At 43.3% G+C, this 23,751-nt stretch overlaps 1 long non-coding RNA gene across 2 annotated transcripts in view; it reads right to left on the reverse strand.

Moving 5' to 3' along the window:
• Positions 1 to 316: 316 nt before the first annotated feature.
• LOC144612789 (uncharacterized) overlaps positions 317 to 23,751 on the reverse strand; it is a 108,467-nt gene continuing 85,032 nt past the window's right edge. Inside the window, exons 4-6 of one of the 2 annotated variants that reach the window (XR_014135250.1) lie at positions 16,116 to 16,188; positions 859 to 1,053; positions 317 to 601 (exon numbers count right to left, since the gene is read on the reverse strand). This is a non-coding gene — a long non-coding RNA (uncharacterized LOC144612789). Of the gene's footprint in view, positions 602 to 858; positions 2,424 to 16,115; positions 16,189 to 23,751 lie in introns of those variants that run through there. The other variant, XR_009612038.3, reaches the window with a different exon arrangement.

Consider the following 23,751-nt stretch of genomic DNA (forward strand, 5'->3'; position numbering starts at 1 on the left):
TGGGTGTTTTTTTTTTTCTTTCCCCAAAGGCAGTCTGCATAATATTTGGTGCTTCTCTTTTCTGAGTCATATATTCCATCTCAGTGGAAAGTGACAGTTTCAGACTTGAGCCAATAACATTTTATTTTCAGAGCTGTGCACGACGCCCCCTTCTCCAGGGATCTGCTTTTGCCTTCATCCCTGAGAGGAGTTCAGGCATGGACCATTCCACACCGACAGTCTCCCTTTCCCCCCTTCCCTTGGCCAGTTATTAACCTGTTTTTCTAAAGACCCTGGAGCAGAATAAATGCCTAGAGAGAGCATTCAGAAACAGCGCTAGTTGTAAATAAGCATGGCAAGTTTATTGTCCTTCTAGAGGCAACCACAGTCAAACACCGTCAATCTCTGTCTCACAATCCTGGGTCTCCACGCAGGAGCTTTATTCACAACCTACCCCCCCCCCCACCCCAAAAACATTTTCTTTCTGTTGTTTCTTTCTTGTGACTCTGCAACTCTGTGTCATTACTGAAAGAAAGTGATGTGATTCATTTCTGATCCATGAAAGCAAACATCCCATCCTGTTCAGTTTGTCTTCTTGGAAGCCTCCACAAATACCTCCTTGCTAGAAAATAAAAATGTAAAACTTGTATCCATTTCTGTTCCAGAATGAAAGACACAGGAAATTTATGAGTCTGGAGCTAAGGCCTGAGTTTCACAAATTAAGAAGGTATTTAAGAGTGCTTCAATGAGAACATTAAGACTAGGAAACCCGAGGGGAAAGAGTTAAAAGAACCATCAGGGATTGGGAACAGCAGCATCCAACAGCTGCCTGGATGGCAAGTGGGACTGGACTTAGGCTGACCAACTGTCCCAGTTTACCTGGACTGAGGGGGTTCCTGGGATGTGGGACTTTCAGTTTTTTAATCCAGGAAGTTCTGGGAATACCCGGACAAGTTTGCCACCCTGACTGGAGCTCTCTTTCCTAATCAGAAGCTACCCCCACTGTTGTGCCGCAAAGAGCCAGCTTCTGCTCTGGAAAGGTAGGAAGGGGCAACGATGATCCCAGGCCAGGAACTGGAAGGGAAAGAACAAAGCCAGAGGCAGAGACTGTCATTTAGACTTCCAGGTTCAGTGTGCTAAGTAAGGGATGTTTGGGATAAGAACGGGGCAGTGGTGGGGCGCCTGGGTGGCTCAGTCAGTTGAGCATCCGACTCTAGATTTTGACTCGGATCATGGTCTCATGGTTTGTGAGTCTGAGCCCTGCATTGGGCTCCACACTGCCAGTGGGATTCTCTCTCTCTTCCTCCCTCTGCCCCTCCCCAGTGCTCTCTCTCTCTGTCTCTCTCTGTGTCTCTGTCTCTGTCTCTCTCTCTCTCTCAAAGTAAATAAACAAACTTAAAAAATTAAACAACACAAAAAAGGTGCAGCGATGAGAGTGAACAATCCTGTTAATGGCTCAAAAGCACCGGGCAGAACTCCACCCTGTAAGGAAAGGATCACTCAATTAGGTAAAATGAACAGATTCCACCTGAGCTTTTAAACTCCCTTCCACGCAGCCTTCCAAGAGTCCTTGTGAGTTAGGGGTAGGCTGGGGCTCTAGCCAAATCCCAGGGCTCAGCTCCTGTTCCTCCCACACGCTGTGGGCCCTCCCTCTCCATCCATCCCCAGAGGTTGTGCATTCGTTATTCAAAGCTCCCTTTCTTGTGCTCACAGGCCCTCTGCACCCCACACGGCTGGAAGCCAGGAGCACAACCCAGCTGGGCCCCCCTGCACTGAAGGAACTGGAGAGGCAGTTAATATCATCAATAATATGGAGTCTCCTCCTTGGTCACTTCTCTCTTCAAGAAAAACAATAGCAAAAAGTCAGAAATAAAGCAAAGTAGATACATGGCCCCTATTGTCAAGCCTACCTTGGGGTCCTTTGACTTTCTAGTCAAACTTCGTTTGACTTGCTATTTAGTCTTGAGTCAATATTTTATGACTCTCCAAGGTTAGCTATTAATTTGTTGAAAATCATTAAGGTACAAATGGTTTTTATCCAATAGTGGTACAAACGATTGTTTTCCTGTAGAGAGAAAAGTGGCATCTGTTTGATAGAAACTATAATTCTAAAGGTTATGGTTTTATTGCCTTGAAAAAAATAACTAGTTTGTTTCTAACTTAGTGAACTTATTCCATATTTTTTCTTGTACTTCCATATATACGTTACCTTGTACATCTTATACACCTGGTTCCTTATTAACGAGTTAAGATAAAACTGTGAGGGGCACCTGGGTGGCTCAGTCAGTTGGGCATCTGACTTCAACTCAGGTCATGATCTCGTGGTTCATGGGTTTGGGCCATGTGTTGGGCTCTGTGCTGGCAGCTCAGAGCCTGGAGCCTGATTTGGATTCTCTGTCTCCTTCTCTCTCTGCCCCTCCCCCACTTGTGCTCTGTCTCTCTCTCTCTCAAAAATAGATAAACATTTTAAAAAAACATTATGTAGGTATTTATCCAAGGGACACAGGTATACTGTTTCGAAGGGACACGTGCACCCCCATGTTTATAGCAGCACTATCAACAGTAGCCAAATTATGGAAAGAGCCCAAACGTCCATCGATGGATGAATGGATAAAGAAGATGTTGTGTATATATATATATATATATATATACACACACACACACACACACACACACACCACACACACAATGGTGTATTACTCGGGAATGAAAAAGAATGAAATCTTGCCATTTGCAACTACGTGGATGGAACTGGAGGGTATTATGCTAAGCGAAATTAGAGAAAGACAAATATCATATGACTTCACTCATATGAGGACTTTAGGAGACAAAACAGATGAACATAAGGGAAGGGAAGCAAAAATAATATAAAAATAGGGAGGGGGACAAAACGTAAGAGACTCTTGAATATGAAGAACAAACAAAGGGTTGCTGGAGGGATGGTGGGAGGGGGGATGGGCTAAATGGGTAAGGGGTACTAAGGAATCTACTGAAATCATTGTTGCACTACATGCTAACTAATTTGGATGTAAATTAAAAAAAATAAAATTAAAGAAAAGAACATGCATAGCAATGACTTTCTTTGAGAAAGTGCTACCAAAATTATAAGCTGACAGGCTAATCAGGGTGGCTTAAAACACAAGTTCTATTTTCTGTTTTCATCTTTTTTTTTTTTTTTAGCATGTCTTGTTTTAAGCAATATGGTTCTTAGGTAATTTGACTGAAAGGCTTTCCTTTCCAACATAAAACTAGAAGAGGAAATTCAAATTAAAAATTATTTCCTTTCTTTGAAAAAGAAAAAAAAAGCATCACCATATCACTTGGACACAGCAATTCCACTTCTAGAAGTTTATCCTAATAAAATAGGTGCCAAAACATAAAATAAATAAATAAATAAATAAAAACAAATAAAAAAACATTATGTACTCATAATGTATTTTTATGGGAATTATGGTTTTTTTAAAGCATTTTCATAATTATGCCCTGGGAAGTTATCCCCACAGCACCTCTAGTTTTGGTTCCCCTTGGACCCACAAAAATGCAGTCTTAAGTCATGAGTCCTCTTCATCTTTCTGTTCTTCAATCACTGATGACACCCTGGGCCTCCCTCAGGGTTGCGGTAAGGGGCACCTTCAGGTTAAAAAAAAAATTTTTTTTAAGGAATTATTCAGTTGCAGAGTTATAGATAATAGGAAAATCAGGATGCTAAGATGTCCAGCAATGGAAAATAAAAAATTGTGGTACATCAACATTAAATATTATGCAGCTATTAAGTATAATCATTGTCAAGACTATTGCAGCAACATGGAAAATGCTGAGGTGAGCTTGTGAGAAGACAGTATTTAAGATAGGAACTGGAAGTTAAGACAAACATGAAAATATCTGTGAGGAGGTGCTCGTAGGAAGATTTCTCATCCCCCCCCTCCCCAAATTTTATGTAAGATGTTTTTTGTCCTTTCAATGAAAAAAAAATTTTTTTTAAAGAAAATTTAAAACCCAAGCAACCAGGACATCATTATTATGTAATATTATTGATGTCATTAACACCAACATGGTCATAAAACTATCATTAGGAGATTTCACTGAATAACTCTCCTGAAATCTCCCCAAACTTGCCCATTCTACCACTCTTTCACCTCTGAATGCTTAGGAGCTCTAAGGTCACTTTCAACTCAATCATGCTGTGTGACCACTCACACAGCATGATTGAGTTGAAAGTGACCTTAGAGGCAAAGCTCTAAAGAAAGGCAAAGCTCTAAGAATTAGAGGTTGGTGGGGTAGGAATTGGAGAGGTGAGCTTCCAAAGGTTTATGAAAACAAATGAGACCTCAACTCTCAGCCTCACAGACAGGGATGTTAGCAGCTCTGCCCACAGACTCTCAGGTCCCCTTTGGGGGCAGTCATGTTCCAGCCCCATATCTACGCTTATGGCACTGTTCTTGGTGCCCAAAACCCTACCCAACTCACCCAAATTCAATTTTGGGTCAGAGCTGCTGAATATGCACCCTCTAGACCCCAAACTGGGACCCCAGACCAATATCCCTTTTGCCCACCCTGCCTTCCCACAGCTTGGAACATCTATGCCTGGCCACGGAGAGCCCTTCCTGACCATAGATGTGGCATCTGGTTGTCCTTCTGAGGACAGACCTTTCCCTCCCCACCCTCTTGGAGAAAACCACAAAAACAAGACAGGAGCCAGCTGTGTTCCAAGGGGAATATTTTCACCCTACTCCCACTTCATTAAGCTCTTTGGCCCAGGACACAGGCAATGGGACATTTATGAGGCTTCCCAGAGGTACCCATGCAACAGGCCCAACTACCTGCCAGCTCTGACCTCGCTTGAAGTTGCTTTTGGTTCTCCGGCAGCTGATGTTTTAAAGCTGGCTCATCTTCTAAGTACATGTATTTACAAACAGACTGTACTGATGTTCCTTAAAAAACTCCCTCCTTCTGAGTCCTTGACTCAGTCTGTGTTCATTGAGTCAGAGTCATATTTTGTTTGATATGTTGGTGCAATCTTAGCTGTTTTTCAAGCACAGATCCCAAGCATCAGCTTCTGATGGGCAGGGACATAGTTTATATTTCTTGATAGCCCAGGAGCGAACACAGAGCCCTACAAAGAATAAATATCTCTTGGAAAATTGGAAACCACTCAAATGTTCATCAATAGGGAATGGATAAACCAATTATGGTTTCTTTATACAACAAAATGTTATTCAGCTATAGAAAGATGCACTGACACATGCAACAACATGGAAAAATCTCAAAAGCATGACATTGAGCAAAAGAAACACACACAAAAGAGCATATATGGTATGATTCCATTTCCATGAAACTCTGGAACCAGCAATGCTACTCTGTGATAGAGGTCTATTATAGACTGAATGTTTGTGTGTCCCCCCCACCAAATTCCTGTGTTGAAGCCTTAATCCCCAGTGTGGCTATATTTGGAGATGGGGCCTCTAAGAAAGAAATAAAGGATAAATGAGGCTGTAATGGAGAGGCCCTGATCCAATTAGATTAGTGTCTTTCTTTATTTTTGTTTTTAATGTTTATTTGTTTTTGAGAGACACAGAGTGTTAACGGGGAAAGAGCAGAGCGAGAGGGAGACACAGAATCTGAAACAGGCTCCAGGCTTTGAGCTGTCAGCACAGAGCCTGACATGGAGCCAGAATCCACAGACCACGAGATCATGACCTGAGCTGAAGTCGGATGCCCAACTGACTGAGCCACCCAGGCGCCCCAAGATTAGTGTCTTTTTTAAGAAGGGAGACCACAGTGCTCACATACATACAAAGAACAGGTCATGTGAGGACACAGTGGGAAGGTGGCAATCTACAAACCAAGAAGAGGGCTCTCACCAGGAACTGAATTGGCCAGAACCTTGATCTTGGACTTTGAGGCTCCAGAACTGTGAGAAAATTAATTTCTGTTGTTTAAGCCACCCAGTCTATTGTATTTTATTATGGCAGCCCTATGAAAGGATGAAAATAGTGGTTACCTCTGGGGAAGTTGGTATTGACTGGAAAAGGACACAAGGGAATTTTCTAGGGTGAAGGAAATGTACATCTTGATAGGGTGGTGGTCACATGGATACTTACATATGTATATGCAAAAAAGCATCGAGCTATACACTTAAGATATGTGTATTTTACTACATGTAGATTGTAACTCAATAAAGAAATGAAAAAAAAAATGGTAAGAACGGTTATCCCTTCACTATAACTCACACCCTCTAACTGATCAGCTTGGGATATTGGTTTATCAAACACCCACTATGGGCAGATTCTTGCAGTAACCACAGATACAATGACAGAGAGGGGAAAAGGGAGCTTGGGCCCTAGATCTCAGGGAGTTTTTTCAACTCCAAAAGCAATATCTGGAAGTCCTCAAGTCACAGCCACTGTGGCAAGTTGTACCAAATGCTAACAGCTCATTAAGAGACTTTTGACACTCTGGAAGTCACATTAATTCCTTCATGCTTCTACTGAGGCAGCTGTTGCCTGCTCCCTTCAAGAACCAGGCAGACCCCTGATCTGTTCGTCTGCTGGAAAATACCACCAGGAAAAACAAAAGAGAAATGGGAAAGCTGGTGTAGAAAGTCTTGGTGAGATATTAAACTGTGAAATTCAGACCTTAAACACTCCCTCTACTCAAGCAAAAGAATCTGTAAAAGTATTTACGCCCACATTTCAGCAGTTGACTTTTCTGTAGAGTACAGTATTAATGGAGTTGTTAGCAACTTGGGGCAAAAATGAGAAATTCTTCCCCAGATTGTTCCCACTCCTTTCTTTCCAGAACTTTGACCATGCCAGTGAAACGCAGTGAGATACCACTGAAGAAGCATTGTAAACGAGCGGCAAGATTGACATATTGCCTCCCAGGGAGAAATGTGCCATTTCCTTTCCAGGCTCTTTGCAATTACAAAAAAAAAAAAGTTGTTTTCGTAAAGTCACTGACATTCTAGAAAATGTGTTCCACCGCTTGTCCCTTCTATGTTCTTAAGATAACATCGTTGGTTGATCACAGCACTGTTAATCATGGAGTCCAGTTTCAGAGGTAGAGACGTGCTTGAGCCAAATGGTGCTGGCTCATGACAGCCAGTTGTTAAATGTTAGGAATCTCGCTAGCTGGTTGCTAAACATGCTCATTATTAAAAATTAAATTATATACATTTATACCTACATTAACATTAAAAAAAAAGGTAATGGGGTGCTCAAAATTCATCACTTCCTAATTATTTGACTACATTTTATTATTATTATCTATGTACCTAAGGTTACTTACATATATGGTGTCTGGAAACACTATACAATGACGTGCTGTAAAATAGTCTCAGGAACTGGCCCTGAGGTAAAATCTCTGCCATTTTATTGTCAGTCTTGTCTATAATGGCGCCCCTGGCGAAAGCCGCAGAAGGCAATTTGTTGGGGTAGAATGAAAGTGGAAGGGTTGCCTTTGGGCCGGGGTGGCAGGCAGGGTGGGCTAAATAATTTGCAGGACCCAGTGTAAAATGAAAATATGGGGTGGTTTGCTCAAAAATTATTAAAGATTTCAAAATGGCAACAGCAGAACATTAAACTAAGCATGGGCCCTTGTGATCACAGCGCCCCTTGTGAATGCCCACAAAACCAACTCTGGTAGCAGGTCACCGTTTGCCTGTGGGAATCTTGTATTATCTGAGTGTTTGTAACGCAGGGGCTGCCCACTTGATTTTCAAGGACAAAGTTTCCAGGCAAAAGTCTTGAAAGCCCATGCCCTAACTTTGGAGGAGAGCCATGGTCCTGGAGAGGCCGATAGAATAGATCTCAGGGTTTGAGGAGGTTCCACTTCCCTGAAGCCCCAAAGGTTCCAGAGCCCTGGGCCCCTACTGGAATCTGGAGTGGACGCAGAGATGTCCCGGGGAGATAGGGACAGAGGTGAAGGCAGAGAACCTTGCCCTTGGCAGTCCCTCTAGAAAGGAGGTCACAGCTGAGCAGATAAACACCCACAGGAAGCCCCAGCCCTGCTCTGCCTCAGAACAAGTCCCAAGTGTCTCAGGTCTGACTCTTCCTCGTTGGCCAAGTCACCCCTTTCTACTCTCTGATGCTGCCTTGAGAAGAAGCCAAACTAACAGAATGACCAACTCATCCCTGGGATTTCCTAGTTTTAGCAATGAAAGCCCCATGGCTTGGGAAACCTAGAACTGAGATGGTTGGTCACTCTGCAAACCAACGTCACAGCAGGAGGCCCCATTCTGAAAAGGCTTAAGTCCTTCCTGTGGGCAGACGTCTTCCAAGACTAACTGGCTAAGTTCCAATAATTTGATGCAACAGATCAACTCCTGGTTTACTATCTCCAGGTACATTTTCCCTCATTGTTCACCAGGATCTTCCATCATTCACAGCCAGATATAGCAAGGGCATCCTACTAACTATGGCTATGATCGATGATTGGTAGCAGCTACCCTGGGTTTTTCCCACCTGAAACAACCCCACCCACGCCCTGGGCAGTGGTCCTCATCTCTGGATACACGTGAGAATCCCCTGGGGGACTGGGTTTCAATGTTGTTCAAAGCTCCCAGTCATTCTGATGCACAGCAAGAGTTAAGATCCACTGCCCTAAGGACCTGAAACACTGGGCGCTCGAATGTCTCTATGTCCAAAATACAGTTTTCTGAGGAAAACCTTGCTTCTATCCATGGTCCGCTCCAGCCCACCTCCCTGTGAGTGTGGAGTGGATCTCCACAGGCATAAGTCCCAGTGTGAACCGTAACACTTTTTTTCAAGCCAAAGAGAATATAACCCTTATATTACATTTTCTTGACTGTCAAAACATTTGATACTACTCGTAACTGACCAACATGCACATTTTTTTCTCTAGGTATGCGCCGTTTAAAGATTAAAACCCTGAAAAAAAAAATAATAAAGATTAAAATCCTGGATCCCAGGTTTCATAGACAATGACCAGGGGAATCTATTGATTATACGGTTGGAATGTTCTTATTCTATGAATACCGTGATTCTGATGACTAGTCATATTTCCTTCTTTACATTGACTGCTAGGAAGATCAGAGTGGCTCGCTTTTAGCAATTGCATAGACTTCATGATCTACGCTTCATATGCTAATTTGACTTCTGGTTTCATCTTACTCCCTAAGCTGACTTTCCCTTTGACCCCGCGTCCTTAGCTATTTATTCTGTTCAATAAAATTGAATGTACACACAAGCCACCACAAACCCTTTCAGAAGAAAGTCCTAAAATACAAACAAATAAAATGCAGATGGTAATTGCTATTTTTAGGAAGAAGCAGAGCATAAAAATGTTGTACAGACTCTACAAAGCAGTTCATGCTGATTCTTGTGATGCAAAGCTTCCAATTTTTAATCCAAAGCTACCTTTTCAGGATGCATGCTTTCCCCCACAACTCATGCAGAAAAAAGACTGATGCCCAAATACCCAACCCAAGAAACGTCCTTTGGCCTTTCTCTGACATTGTCTTCTGGTCTCTCCAAGAAGCCCAGTAAGGAGCAGAGGATTGCCTTCAAAGCACACTTATCTTCCCCAATCAAGGACACAATTATGTAGATTGGTTACAAGCTCAACTTTGCACTTTGTGAGAGTGATTTCACTGCTGGGTTGGAGAGCTACCACAGTCAGTTCTTCTAATTAATTTATTTGATTTATTTACAGAGTTGTGAGGGAGTCTTAAAATCAATATGCAAATATAATTTAAAATGCAGACCAATATTTTGAGCCAAGAGCATGGGCATTTTTAATGGGAATGCAGGGTAGTTTTATGCCTGAAGCTATGGCTCTTTGTGGCTGGTGACTTGGTTCTCCATGGGGTTGTATTTGCAGATGCTAGGAATTTGGTTTCCAAGAACTCTCTTGTTCGGAAAGCAGGGACGCTGTGTGGGTTGTTTAAGATTTATTCACTTTCCTCCAGCTGCATGACAATTCAGAGGTTCTATATAAATGGCTCAAGTAAAATCTCCATTTTATAATGCATGTCCAGTTTCCATCAGAGAACGTTAGCTGTGAGAATTCTCTGGGGAACATCTCATCCTTTCCTTCTGTGAATATATGGAAGCATTTCCAGGACTACATAGACAATGAGTTGCAGAATTTGGACTGGGATCCAATGTCCACCACACTTGTGAGCAACCCCAAATGAGGTGCATAAACTTCAGTTCTAGCCTCTAAGACAATCTCTCAGAAATTTCCTCCAGACTTACCTCCAACTTACTCAGTATACTCACAATGTCCTTATTTAAGAATTGCAGGGGCGCCTGGGTGGCTCAGTCGGTTAAGCGTCCGACTTCAACTCAGGTCATGATCTCGCGGTCCGTGAGTTCGAGCCCCGCATCGGGCTCTGGGCTGATGGCTCAGAGCCTGGAGCCTGCTTTGGATTCTGTGTCTCCCTCTCTCTCTGCCCCTCCCCCGTTCATGCTCTGTCTCTCTCTGTCTCAAAAATAAATAAACGTTAAAAAATTAAAAAAAAAAAAAGAATTGCAGAATTACCTGGGGGGGGGGGGTGTCTATGCCCCAAACTGTCTAGATACATAGCCTTCTGAACATGAAGCCTAATGGAAGACTCCAGCAGGCCATGAGAGTTCTCTGTTCAGGGAACCAGCCCTGCCTCCTCTCTAAAGTCAGGGAGGGCCTACATTTCTGCCTGCTCCACTCTTGCTTATTGGCAAACCGCTGTTGTCAAGAGTCATCTCCAGCCTATACACTTTCTCTCAAGGATCATCTCATGTTTGTAAAGAGATCACAAAAGATTTTCAAAAGCCTCCTTTAGAGACAGTCCCACTCTTGTAAATTGGGACACTGTGCAAAGGACATCCAAGGAGCAAATCCCAGTCCCCCATCTTGGGGACCATTGACCTCTTTATCTTCCTATACCTGAATGTCCTGTATATATATATATATATATATAGGATATATATATCCTATATATAGGATATACCTGTCCTATAGGAAGGCCTATAGCACCCGCCCTTCCCCTTCCAGGTGCTGCAGAGTATAAGGAGAGTTGGATGCTGAACCAGAAGCATCCAGCATCTGGATCATGTCAGACCTTTGCATATCAGACTATATGTATTTTCTAGTCTTTCCCTAGGGACTAAGATTGGGTTGCTCACAAATTCACCTCCTCTCTATCCTTTTGGATTTTACACTGTCAATGTTCACAGATTAGCTATTTCCAATGCCTTCCCATCTCAAATGGCAGATAAAAGTGGAAGAACTCAGGTTCAGCCAAACTGTGGAGAAATCACGAGCTGTGGACATGTGACCCATTGTTTGGGTGTCCAAGATTATAGTAACGCTGGCTAGGGTTTATTTCACACATCTACCCTGCTGTGTCCATCTCTGATCCGGTCTACGGAAGGGAGGCAGAAGCTTTAAAAAATGAAGATAAACAATGAGGTCACAGGCCAGAACAGCCAAGTCCTCCTGGACTCAGCCACAAAACAAAACAAAACAAAACAAACAAAAAAAAAAAAAACCAGAAAAAAACAAAACCACAACAGTCTTTAGATCACTATGAGTCAAAGAATCATGTCTGGTAGGGTCAACCAGGCTGGGACTCACCAATTGGGAGAGTAATGGCTAAGAGTAATGGCTTAGAATTGAAGAATATACATGTATTTCCTGGTGATTCTGCCCTTCTGGTTGACCACTGACCCCTGACTGAATAGGTACTCTGCCATTCCCCACAACCAGTGACCTCTCCCTCCCTCTGGGTTGCAGAAAATGCCAGATGGTGGCTAATTCCCTAGTCTCTGCTTCCACAAATACTGCCATTGCAAGCTCCTTCTGACAATCTCTGTTTTGTGTGCAGGTGGAAGGTTGGGCAGGCAGCCCTGTCTCAGCTATGGAGTGGGTTGACTGGCTGTGCAGACTAGCAGATGCCAGACAAATAGTCCAGTAGGCTCAGCTATTTTTTCACGAGAAGAAAAATGCCAGCACAGGGACAAGAAATCATGGAGAACTCCACCAGCCATGACAAATGGTTGTCCTTGGACATCTGATAAACCTCGAGGCAGGAGAGAGGTGAGCTCACTAGACAGACACAGAGGTGCTTTGCCACGTGCACGTCAGGGCAGACTTCTCAGCATCTCTTGACTGTCCCGGGATGCCTGAGATTGTACATGAGATAAAGATACATTTTCCTGGGCTCGTACCCAACAGGTGGAGTTTTGCACATCTTCCATCAGAGAGGTTGCAAATTGGCAGTCTGTGGGCTGAAGTTGGCCTGCCAACATGTTTTCTTTGGCCTTAACGGTGTATTTTAAAATGTTTGAATTCGTTGCCAACTTTTACTAATTGGGGATTTCACATTTTTAAAAATATGAATTTCCCACTTTTCTTGAAAGATCAGGAGATTTGAAAAGGATAGGCCTATTTTTCCTGCATGGCAAAAATTGGCTGTACTGAGCGACAGCTGTTCTTGTCCAACCGAGATAGGAACTTGCCAGCTCCTGCAGTCCCACCTGGCCTATTTCTCTTGCTTTTGTGACCTGCCTGACTTCTGGAGGCATCTGAGTTTACAGCCCCGGCCGTCCTGTCTGTTACAGATCCCCCTCTCCCACTATAGTAGAAACCCAGGCTGAATGTCAATTGCCAGGCTCTGTACCCTTTTGCCTGAGGTTTTTCTTTGGTAGCTACTCCCTCTGCTCCCTAGAAGGTCATAAATTGCCCCTTCCCAACAGTCTCCAACTGATGGGAGTTGGTGCATGCAAACCCCAGCTTCCTCCCCCTGTTTGGGATTATTCTGAGACACATGTTGTACCCTGGGTCCCAGAGGTCCCCAAGGATATTAAGCTCTAGTTACGCACCGTGGTAACTGCCTGGATGACATACCCTTTAAAGGCTACCTGACTTTTCCTGTCTCTCTTCTCTCCCCGCCAGTGTTTTTCCTTTCCTTTCCTTTCCTTTCCTATCTCACCTGAATAAATTAAGTGTACAGTTTATCATACAATAATGAGAATTTGTAGCTACGCTTTATGCAGTTGTCATGAACACAGAAATAGCGAATACTGAATCGTTGCTTCTGGGGGTTGGGTTCCTAGGCTTTTGGTCACAATGTTTTCATCAACCAATCAATATATAACCTTGTTTTTTGTGCTTATGTTCAAAGATATGTTATTCAATATATACCACTGATTCATAAACATTGGACTCGTCACTAACGGCACTATAACTCATGACTGAACGAAGCTTATTTAATACATATTTTCTCCATGAAGCACATCACAGCCTTCTTGGGCTTAGGAACACTTGACAGCACTTAAGTAATAGGCTTGGGGGCACCAACGAAAAGCACAAAAACGGGGAAAATGTGGCACAAAATAGAACGTGAAAAAGGATACTTGGTTACAATATAGGAGCTGAAACAAGAAGGCAGAGTGTTACCATGTTTGACTTCAGCTGGCAGTGGACATATCAGGTAACCCCATCTTTTTTGTCACACTCTGCATGTCCACAAGTGAATGTGAAAGTGCCACGGATGTTGGTTTTGAGGTTACAAATATTATAATAAGGAGGCAAATTCACAAAGATCTGTGCATAATGAATAATCAGCTATACCCCAGAGTCAGCTTCTGGGGGACCCCAAATAAAGACAGCACCACAGAAACGCTTTCTTCCTCAAAGAACTCAGTAGCAACTAAAAACCCTGGGAGAAATATTACACTATGGTTTGCAGGGATTGGCCATCAGGCAGCACAGGATCCCCAAGAGAGGGGACCAAACAAGGTGAGTCCTAAGATTTCCCCGGAGTGTTGCCTAGAGACTGTATCCAGGTTGCACTGCAGGAAAGAGGAACCCAGGTGGAACCTGGGGGTAGCCGTGAGTTGAAGAGATGGAGCTGGGGGGACCAAGGAGGCCAAGCTGGTTGGGATTTACAAGGCAAAGTACTGGAGAGTCAAGAGCTGTGTGCAAAGAGAGCTTCAGAGGTTTGCAAGGATCTGTGAGTCTTCATATGAGCTCTGATCAGGACATGCGTGAGAGGAAACATGAGGAAGAAGGGAACAGAGGGAAGAATCCTCAGAGCTTACAGAGTGTGGGGAATATTAATGTTCCCACCAGCCAGAGTGGAAAACCTTGTGATTCCGGGGGCATCAGGCAGAGAACTCAAAAGGGTCTTGCTTCGGTAGTGGGGAGAAATTGGCCCTCATCTAAAGACTGCTCGGAGGCCAAGCTGTTTCCGAGTAAGTGTACTACCTTCCAGAGCAATGCTCAATAATACAGAAATACAAAAATATCCAACAACCAAGAAGATAAAATTCACAGCGTCTGGCATCAAAGAAAAAATTACTAGGCATGCAAAGAACCGGTAAATTATGACCTGTAGTGAGGAGAAATATTAATAGAAACAGACCAAGAAATGACACAGATAGTATCAGTAGACAAGAACATGGAAACCATTGTCATAAATACATATTCCCAACATTTGAAAGTGGAGGACAGATTGAGCACCTTAGGTAGAGACATGGAAGATATAAAAAAAGATCCAAAGAGAACTGCTAGTGATAAAATTAGAATGTTTGAGATGAAAAATGAAAAAGTACACTGGATGGGGTTCATAGAAAATTAGATGCTACAGAAGGAAAGATTATTTCACTTGAAGGCAGAGCGACAGAAACTAGAAATAGGAAATCAAATTCAGAGAGTAAAAAAAGAGTAAGAGAAGTCAGAGGCTTTGTTAGAGGGTGGCTTCAAATTGCAGGTCATTTAGGCCCATCCCTGGTACCTGGTGGTATGCGGGCACTTGTGGTCCTTGGGAGGAGACACAATGGAGAAGCTGGACCAGGGGCCAACTTTCCCAAATACCCTGTCAAGGAGAAGGCACAGACAAGCCTCCTGCCATGCTTGGCTTAAGGTGGCTTCCAACGCTCCCTAGATTTCTTCCTTCAGGCCTTAGAGATTCAGTGGGGAGCTGCCTACTATATAATTTTAAGGGATGTTCTTCCCAGGAAATGGAAGGAATGGCTGTGGAATTTTCTGTCTCTCCAGTTCCTTTCCTTATTTTTGCCCTCCCAAAAACATAGGAACCTTTCGTTTTAAGTCTGTCCACTCATTAATCAGAAAGGATAGGTGACAAGAACAACAAAATGAAGATGAGAGAAATGTCCTAAATACCACACTAAGTTTTCACAGATCTTGTTTCCACTGGATGGTAAAATATAAAAATGGCAGTGGGTTTGCTCTTTTCAATGGACATCTCTGATGCTAATAATATACACTGAGTAAAGGCTGAGGCCATGCAGAAATGGATATTCAAACATTAGTAAGATACCAGCTAACTTTCTTTTGATTATGAAATATCTCAAACATATTGAAAATCATGTAATAGACACTCACGTATTTACATTCCGAGTTTTTAAAAAGTTGATTTGTGCTCATACGGGCCTCAGATCTTTGGTTTTAATCAATATTTGAAGTTATGGAACAGCTACATCCCCCTCCCCTACTCTATTCCATTCTTTCCTCCATTTCCAGTAGTGCTCATCTCCTAGAAGTGTTTTACTTTTTAGTAATTTTTATGTTTACCACATGTGCTTAATATGTGGTATTATTTTGGTTATTTCAAAAACGCACACAGGTATTACACTGTCCCATTACAACGTAAGTTTTCACGCGATATTATGTTTTACAGATTTGTGTGTGTTGATGTAGTTCATGTAGTTTTTGTTCACTCATTCTAACTGCTTGTATGGAACTTCATTATGTGACATTATGTGGACATTTGGGTTATTTCCTATCTTCTGTCATTACAGTGCTTCAGTGAATATCCTTGTACGTGTGTGTGTGTGTGTGTGTGTGTGTGTGAACATGTACAAAAGATCTTCCCAGAAGCGCGAATGCTGGGCTGTCCAGTGCGTGCATCCTTGACATTACTGGATATTGCCAAAATGCTCCTCAAAGACACCAGCTTACACAGACGCCAGTAATGTGAACCGTCCCTTTCCTCCCCATCCTTGACTGAATTAGTATCACCAGGCTTTAAAATTTTTACCGGTCTGTATCTGGGCTCGCTGTTCTGTTCCATTGATCTGTTTCTCATTCATTTGCCAATACCACACTATTTAATTATTATAGCTTTATAAATTTAGATATCTAGAGACATCCTTGGTCTTCATACTTACCCATTCTTGGTTCTTTACCCTTCTGTAGGAATTGTAGGACGGCTTGTGAAGATCTATGGAAGCTCAATTAGGACTGTGAATAAAACGAGAGTGAATTTATAGCTGAATTTGAGAAGAATTCACATCTTCATGATATTGAGTCTTCTCACCCAGGATCATGCTGTTTCTCTGCAGGTTTGCTTTTATTCCTTTGATAAAATTTATATCTTGCCCACAAATTTTGTGAGACTTGTTACTAGGTACCTTAGAGTTTTTGTTGCTCAGATACCATTTCTCACTTATCAGGTAGGCTAAGATTAAAAAGGTTAATAACATTGTATACAGGTAACATCATGGGGAAACAGACATTTTTATCTTTTATTATTGCAAGTGTAAATTAATTCAACCTCTTTGGAGTACAATTTGTAATAGCTTTAAAGTTTTTAATGCACATTTTATTTGGCTCAGAAATTCCACTTGCAAGAATTCACAAATAATATGCACACATATGTGAGATGTTGTGTGTGTAAGGATACGGAAGGCAGGATTATTATAAAAGCAAAAATTGGTAACAACCTATATGTGTATTGGTACAAGACCGGTTAAATTAACCACTGAATAGTTTATCCAGTCAGTGAAATACTATGTGGCTGTTAAATAAAATGAGGCAGCTTTATAATGTCCAAGATTTTTATTTTTTTTTTCTTCTTCCTGCTTGCTTTAGGTTTAGTTGGCTGTTTGTTTTGCAGAATCCTAAAGTAGTAGGTTAGGTTATTGATTTGAAATTTTTCTTCTCTTTTTATTTTAATTTTTTTAATGTTTATTTATTTTTGAGAGACAGAAAGAGACAGAGTGCAAGTGGGAAAGGGGCAGAGAGAGAGGGAAACAGAATCCGAGGCAGACTCCAGGCTCCTAGCTGTCAGCACAGAGCCCGATGTGGGGCTCGAACTCACGGACCGTGAGATCATGATCTGAGCTGAAGTCGGACGCTTAACCGACTGAGCCACCCAGGTGCCCCTCTTCTCTTTTAATATAGGCAATTACAGCTATAAATTCCCCTCTATGTAGCTTTAGCTACATCCCATAAGTGTTGGTATGTTTTATCTTCATTTTCATTTATTTTTTTTTTCAACGTTTTTTTTTTTTTATTTATTTTTTTGGGACAGAGAGAGACAGAGCATGAACGGGGGAGGGGCAGAGAGAGAGGGAGACACAGAATCGGAAACAGGCTCCAGGCTCCGAGCCATCAGCCCAGAGCCTGACGCGGGGCTCGAACTCACGGACCGCGAGATCGTGACCTGGCTGAAGTCGGACGCTTAACCGACTGCGCCACCCAGGCGCCCCTCATTTATTTTAAATTATTTTCTAAGTTCTCATACGATTTCCTATTTGACCCATTGGGTGTTAAGGAGTACATTGTTCAATTTCCCATATTTGTAAATTTCTAAATTTCTTTCTGCTATTGATTGTAATTGGTTGGAGAACATATTTTGTATGATTTCAATACTTTTAAATTTATTGAGGCTCATTTTATGGTTTACCATGTGTTCTATTGTGGAGAATGTTCTATGTGCACTTGAGAAGAGCGTGGGCTTTGTGACTGATGAGTAAAGAACAGAGCCACCTCTTAAAATTCCTTTCATCTCTTCTCCTACTGTTGTTTTCTGTAGCTATTTCTGGGCATCTCATCCTCCAAACTTGACATCTCTCACTCTCATGCCCAGTCCGTTGGGCTTTCTTCACGTTTTCCCTTTTCTCCTGTCTCACCTCTTTATTAGACGGATCGACTTAGCCTCTTTCATGGTGGATCCCCCTCCTCCGCCCCTTTCTCCTCTTTATTCTCCACTTTTCCCATCATTCAGATTCTCCCAGACCAAACTAGAACCTGAGAACTGACCAACACGAGAATCCATTTCTCTTCCCCATGCCTCTCTAGTTCAGTGTCTCTCTATCCATTTTCCTAAAACTGCAACACAAAAAGTCCAGGAACTGGGTTGATAAGGAGAAAGCTCTCCATATGATCAGAATTCTCCATGTGGTTAAAATGAGCTGATGAAGACAAAAATTTTCCTTCTAAACCCACCTTCCATGGATCAAGACCCAGTGGGAGGGTCATGGCAGGATCAACTTCCTCCCTCAAGGTCACCTGCTGAAGCTCCTTCTTAGTTCTGTCTATATGTCACAGAACCAAAGGCAGGGCTTTGAGAGTGACAGCCTCAAAGCTGGAACCAGTTTGGCTTTAATTCATTATTGACACACTACTAAAAAGCCCTTTGGAAATTACAGCACCAGCAGGTGCCAAGCATGCAAGATCCCACGCAGCTTTCTAAGATCTTACAGCCTGTGGATGGGTGGAGAGATAATCGCACTTTCGTTGTTCATCAACAGGCCTGGAGAAACGTCAGGTCTTTACATTTTATTTTGTTTTCTTCATATTTACCCAAATATTTGTACACATCTCTATGATTACTCCCAGCAAAGTATGTGGCTGTAATTGCTTGTGGACCTCTCTTACTGACCATATCTTATTCATTTTTTTATCCTTCATGCCAGGCACCTTGCCTGGCACATAATGAATATTCAGTAATGTTTTCAGAATGAATGGAGGCAACATAATAATAAATACACCCAGTAGGATTTCACAGTGCTTTTCCAAAAGAGTAATTATAAATACTGCAAACCTCATATATTGGTCACTTGACTCATCTCTCTCCGAAATCCACATCGAGCCCGGTGCAATTATTCTTCCAAGTACTCTCAAAAGTTTAGCAGCATCTTTAATCCCTTCAGCCCCAGTTCAAGTCAGTGTAATTATCTGCAAAGTCTATCCCACATGTATCCTACAAATGCATATGCACGCCCGCAGACGCATGCACACACACACACACACACACACGGGCTACACATTTTCAAATTTGAGTATTGAGGGTGGTGCATTCACCCTGCTTTTTACACCAGGACAGAAAGTAGACCCTTGCTTTCAGAATTAGAGGAATAATGAAAGACAGAGACACGTTGTTCTCCTAGATCTCAGTCCTTCAAAGCACCTGGGGCTCAAATGGCGGGATAACTGGTGTGTTTGCTCTCCATAATTTCTTCTGTGCCCTAGGCCTTTCCCCATTCTGGCAAGTGGAACCTTGGGGAGAAGAGGATGGCACTGAAGAATGTTGCTTGCAAAGAATTAAATGCTTGGCTTTGGAGGTCTAATAGGCTAAATAGGGACAGAAACCCAAAAAATGGAAGAACACCTGAAGAGTATCAACAGTGCCTCCCTGTTCTGTACAAGAGCCAAAGGTCCCCAAAGTACAGTCTGCTGAGAGTAGATTGTGGCATCAGTAGCTACTGATTTCACCCAGAGAGGGCTCACGTGGCAGGTCTGAGGGTGGTTACGAGAATCTTGGTCCCCATTCAGAAGGACAGGAGAGTCATCGGCAGCTGAAAAGATGGAAAAAATAAGAAGAGGCTCTTCTGGAGTGTTCTCACAACATGAAGCCAAAATGCACACCAACTGAATTTGTATGGAGTCACTTGCCTGGTACATTGCTGCTGGGAGCTGGCAGGAGCTGTCTGAAGTCTTGTTTCTGGGCTCAGCACGATGTTGATTTGGGTCATGGCCATTGCCCAAGTCTAGGCTTCCCCCGGCAGGCAGAGTCAGTGCTGTCACTCCCCCACCTATCCGGATGGATCCACAGGGGATAAGCTTAGTGTTCGTGATCTCCCTCCCTGTCTGCCCCTGGCTGGTATCACTGAGCAGCCTGCCGAGCAGCAGGGGGAATTTTCTGAATACTTAGGAGAGCAGCTGTTGCCTTAAAAGAAATACATAATCATGACCTGAAAACAAAATAACGGGATCTTTTAAAAAAATTTTTTTTTAGTGGAATTGGGTGATTAGAATGAATTCCAAAGTACTGTTAGGGTCACTGGGATTAGTTAATCTAATTAGTATATCTAAACTAAAAAATTAGTTGTTTTTTTTTTTTAAGACAGTCTGACTTTACAATATCAGGCATGGCCTTTACCCTTCAACATATTTTTCCAGGCATAATATAGAATATGCTGAAGAATGTTTCACTCCTTTAAGGACTTCAGATCTAATAAAGTGCTGATTACATAGGTATCCATTTTATTGCACAGACTTCAGATCAGGAAATGTGTCATAGTTAGACTTACATAAAATGAACAGAAATAATCTTGCAGAATACTATAGGAAGTTGTTTCTTTCAGCAATTACTTTCCTCTACAACCAGGAAGAAAAGAAATAAAGTCTTTATGCTGGTTGGCATCTCTTTCTTAGTTTGGATTCCGCTAAAAGAACTTGGATGCAGGTAGTTTATGTGGGGAGAGAAACAGGAAGTCCAAGCAAGGGGATGGCGAGAATGAGACAAAGAAGGGAGAACATGGACAAAGGGCGTATTGATAAGCAGACTGCCACTGGGGACAACTGGGACCTCAATCCTGCTAGGAATTCTCTAATGAATTGTGGAAGTCATATCTCAGAATAGTTTCTCTGAGCTTATTCAGTATTATACACCAATTTCCTTTCCTTAATGACGGAAATTGCTCCGGTAGTTAAATCCCTAACTTTCCTGCCTCACTCTGCATGAAGGGTGAGCAAGCTCCCTGATGTTGGAGAGACTCTCAGATGGGCAGGGAGATGTGGGCACTGTGGTAAGCTCTCTGCACGAACAGCTAGTGTCCGTCTGCAGCTGTGGTTGAACTCAGAGCAAGGCCAAGTGGGTCTAGTGTAGTCAATCAACCATGGCTGCTAAAATCTCTTGGGGAATTAAAAATAAAATTATATATATATGTATATATTTTTTGTTGTTGTTGTTGTTGTTGTTGGTTTGTTTGTTTGAATCCACTAGGCCAGGAGAGGAAATAATTGAAGGGAAGGGAAAGCAAAGAGACCTTGGATCCTGATGGGTTCCTAAAAAGTTCCCTAAGCCCCTCCTCTAAGCCAATTCTCAAGGCAGAAAGTACATGCGGAGGTAAATGACAGAAGCCCCACATAGAGAGGACCAGTGTCCCCATGCTCAGGTACTGTCCAGGGTGATGGTAATTTCCCAGAATCCTCTTCGACCAGCACAGAGCAAGAGCGGGAGAGCAGGAGAAAATTCTTACATAGGTTTAGGCTGGTGGGTGTGAGGCAGTCTCAGAGAGTTCCCCGGGCCCCCCAAAAAGAGTGGTGTGGCTGGGCCTTGGGAAGACTGTGACCCAAGGAAGCCTTGTGTTTGGAGAACAAGTGGATTCAGCAGAACCTCTGTAGGGAAGTTTCTAGAGGCCAGATGGGAACGGGGCCCTTTCAGGGGACTCTGGCATAGATAAATGACAATGACGAGGACAGGCATGCTCCCTCTCAATGCCTGGGCCCTGTGTAGCACCCACAACCTAGACTCTGCCCTGGGGAGAGGAAGGGGATGAAAAAAATGTGAACTTTCTGAGACTGGTTTATGTGTAAAGGCTGGATGGGTGTTTTTATTTTTGTTGTAAATAAACTCATGAACCCACACTGAGGAGAATGTGTCCTTGCACATCTGAGTCTGTGACCCGGGATTTGTACACACAAAACTGAGCTCCCTTACTTCCCCTTCATGCCCAAGAAGCATATGTCCCAGGCCAGGGAGAAAGAGAGAAGCAACCTGAGTTTGGATTTCTTCTTTGTCATGTTAAGGGAGATGTATTCTTTATTTTAAAAAATTTTTTATTTGAATTGAAGTAGAATGACACAATATTATATTCATTTTAGGTAAACAGCATAGTGCTTTGACAATTATATACATTGAGGAAGAAACTTTTTTTTGAGAGAGAGAGCAAGCAAGTGGGATTGGGGGGCAGCAAGGGAGGGAGACAGAATCCCAAGCTGAGAGCGCAGAGCCTGACGTGGGGCTCGAACTCACACCGTGAGATCATGACCTGAGCCGAAGTCAAGAGTTGGATGCTTAACTCACCAAGCTTCCCAGGTGCCCTGAGGGAGATACATTCTTTGTGAGAGAACTCTCCATCCTTAGCTGACATCAGAAGCATCTGGAAGGCCTGTTAAAACACAGATGCCTGGGCCCACCCACATCAACTCTAGCTCAGTGTGTCTGAGAAGGGCCTAAGAGGGGTCTATATTCTTGGTCACTCTTGCGTTTGAAGATGACCCTGCTGGTGGTGGTTGGGCACAGAGAGGTGGCTTACAGGCATCAAGGATGCCACTCCTCCCTTGAGGTAGCCCTGTGTAAACCTGCTCTCTGTCAGTGCTTGTCATGGTGGCCTTGACACACAACCTAACCACTGGTGATGCTCTTTTCCAGTACAATCCATGCACAAGGAAAGCCAAGCCAAATGGGTTACAGCAGAGAACCAGGAGTGCGGTGGGGTTGGCCACCTCAGGCCCGGTTCCGTCAGGTGGTCTGAGGGAAGGGGGGAGGTGGGGCTGGCATGGCCTCCCATTTCTTTTCTCCCCTCTCTTAGGCTGAACATTGGGACCCGTCCAGGCTGTCACCTTATTCTCAATGCTGCGTTCAGTGTACATCAGGTCTCATCTTCAAGAGCCATGAACTTGACGCGTGTTGCTGAGCGGGCACCGCGCTGCTTGTGGGAGAGACAAAGATGGAGGGACCGGTAACAGGGGGGCCAAAAAAGCAAACAGCCATCACCATGTGTGATAACGAAGTAAAGCAGAGGACGCACCTTGGGGAACTATCTTCTCATCCTGTTTCTTGCTCTTCTCTTCATCTCAGGTTCAGATGGGAATCCGAATGGTGACCAGACATACCCCTGTTGACGACATCTTGAATCACCTGGGCCAGGTCCCCTGTTACAAGGCACAGTGTTTATTTACTAGCGGATGCCCACTGTGAATCTCTCAGTCTCTGACTTGTTCAGGCACTTTAACCTGCTACGAAACTGAACTGAAAACTCAACTTTTTTCTAGGCAAATAGCAGTCTTTTCTACACTAAAGGCGCTGTGTCCTATGAGAAAAGCCAGGGAGAGGGAGAGCTGAGGGAAGGAAAAGGTGGGCGGGCAAAAGGAACTATATTAGTTTCCGGAGCTGGTATCGCAAAGCACCGCAGACCGGGTGGTGCTTAAACGACAGACATCCATTTTCTCACAGTCTGGAGGCTGAAGTCGGAAATCGAGGTGTCAGAGACTTGGTTCTCTCTGGGGCTGTGAGGGGGACCCTGTCCCATGCCCCTCCCCCAGCTGCTGGTGGCTCGCCGGCAATCTTTGGTGTCCCTCGGTGCATCACTCTGATCTCTGCCTTCCTCTTCACATCTTCACCCTGTGTGCGCCTCTGTCCAAACCTCTCCTTGCATAAGGACATCGGTAATGGTGAATTGGGGTTCACTTTCATGACCTCATCGTACTTGATCATCTGCAAAGACCCTGTTTCCAAATAAGGTCGTATTCCCAGGTACCCATGTATAGGACTTCAACCTCTTTTGAGGGGACACAGTTCAACCCGTAATAGGAATACAGGTGAGAAAGAGAAGAGAGAGATAATGGGGGACAGGGCCTATGGGACTGTGTCCAGCCCTTCCTCCTCTAACTAGACCTGGACAGGGGCAGGGTAGCCCCTGAGGCTCTGGGAAGTGACAGAAGGGATGTCCCTCAGGGAAGTCCCATTTCTTTCTCTTTTTTTTTAAGTTTATTTATTTATTATTTCAATTT

Source organism: Panthera onca, chromosome C2 (assembly GCF_046562875.1).
Source record: "Panthera onca isolate mPanOnc1 chromosome C2, mPanOnc1 haplotype 2, whole genome shotgun sequence".
Lineage (NCBI taxonomy): Eukaryota > Metazoa > Chordata > Mammalia > Carnivora > Felidae > Panthera > Panthera onca.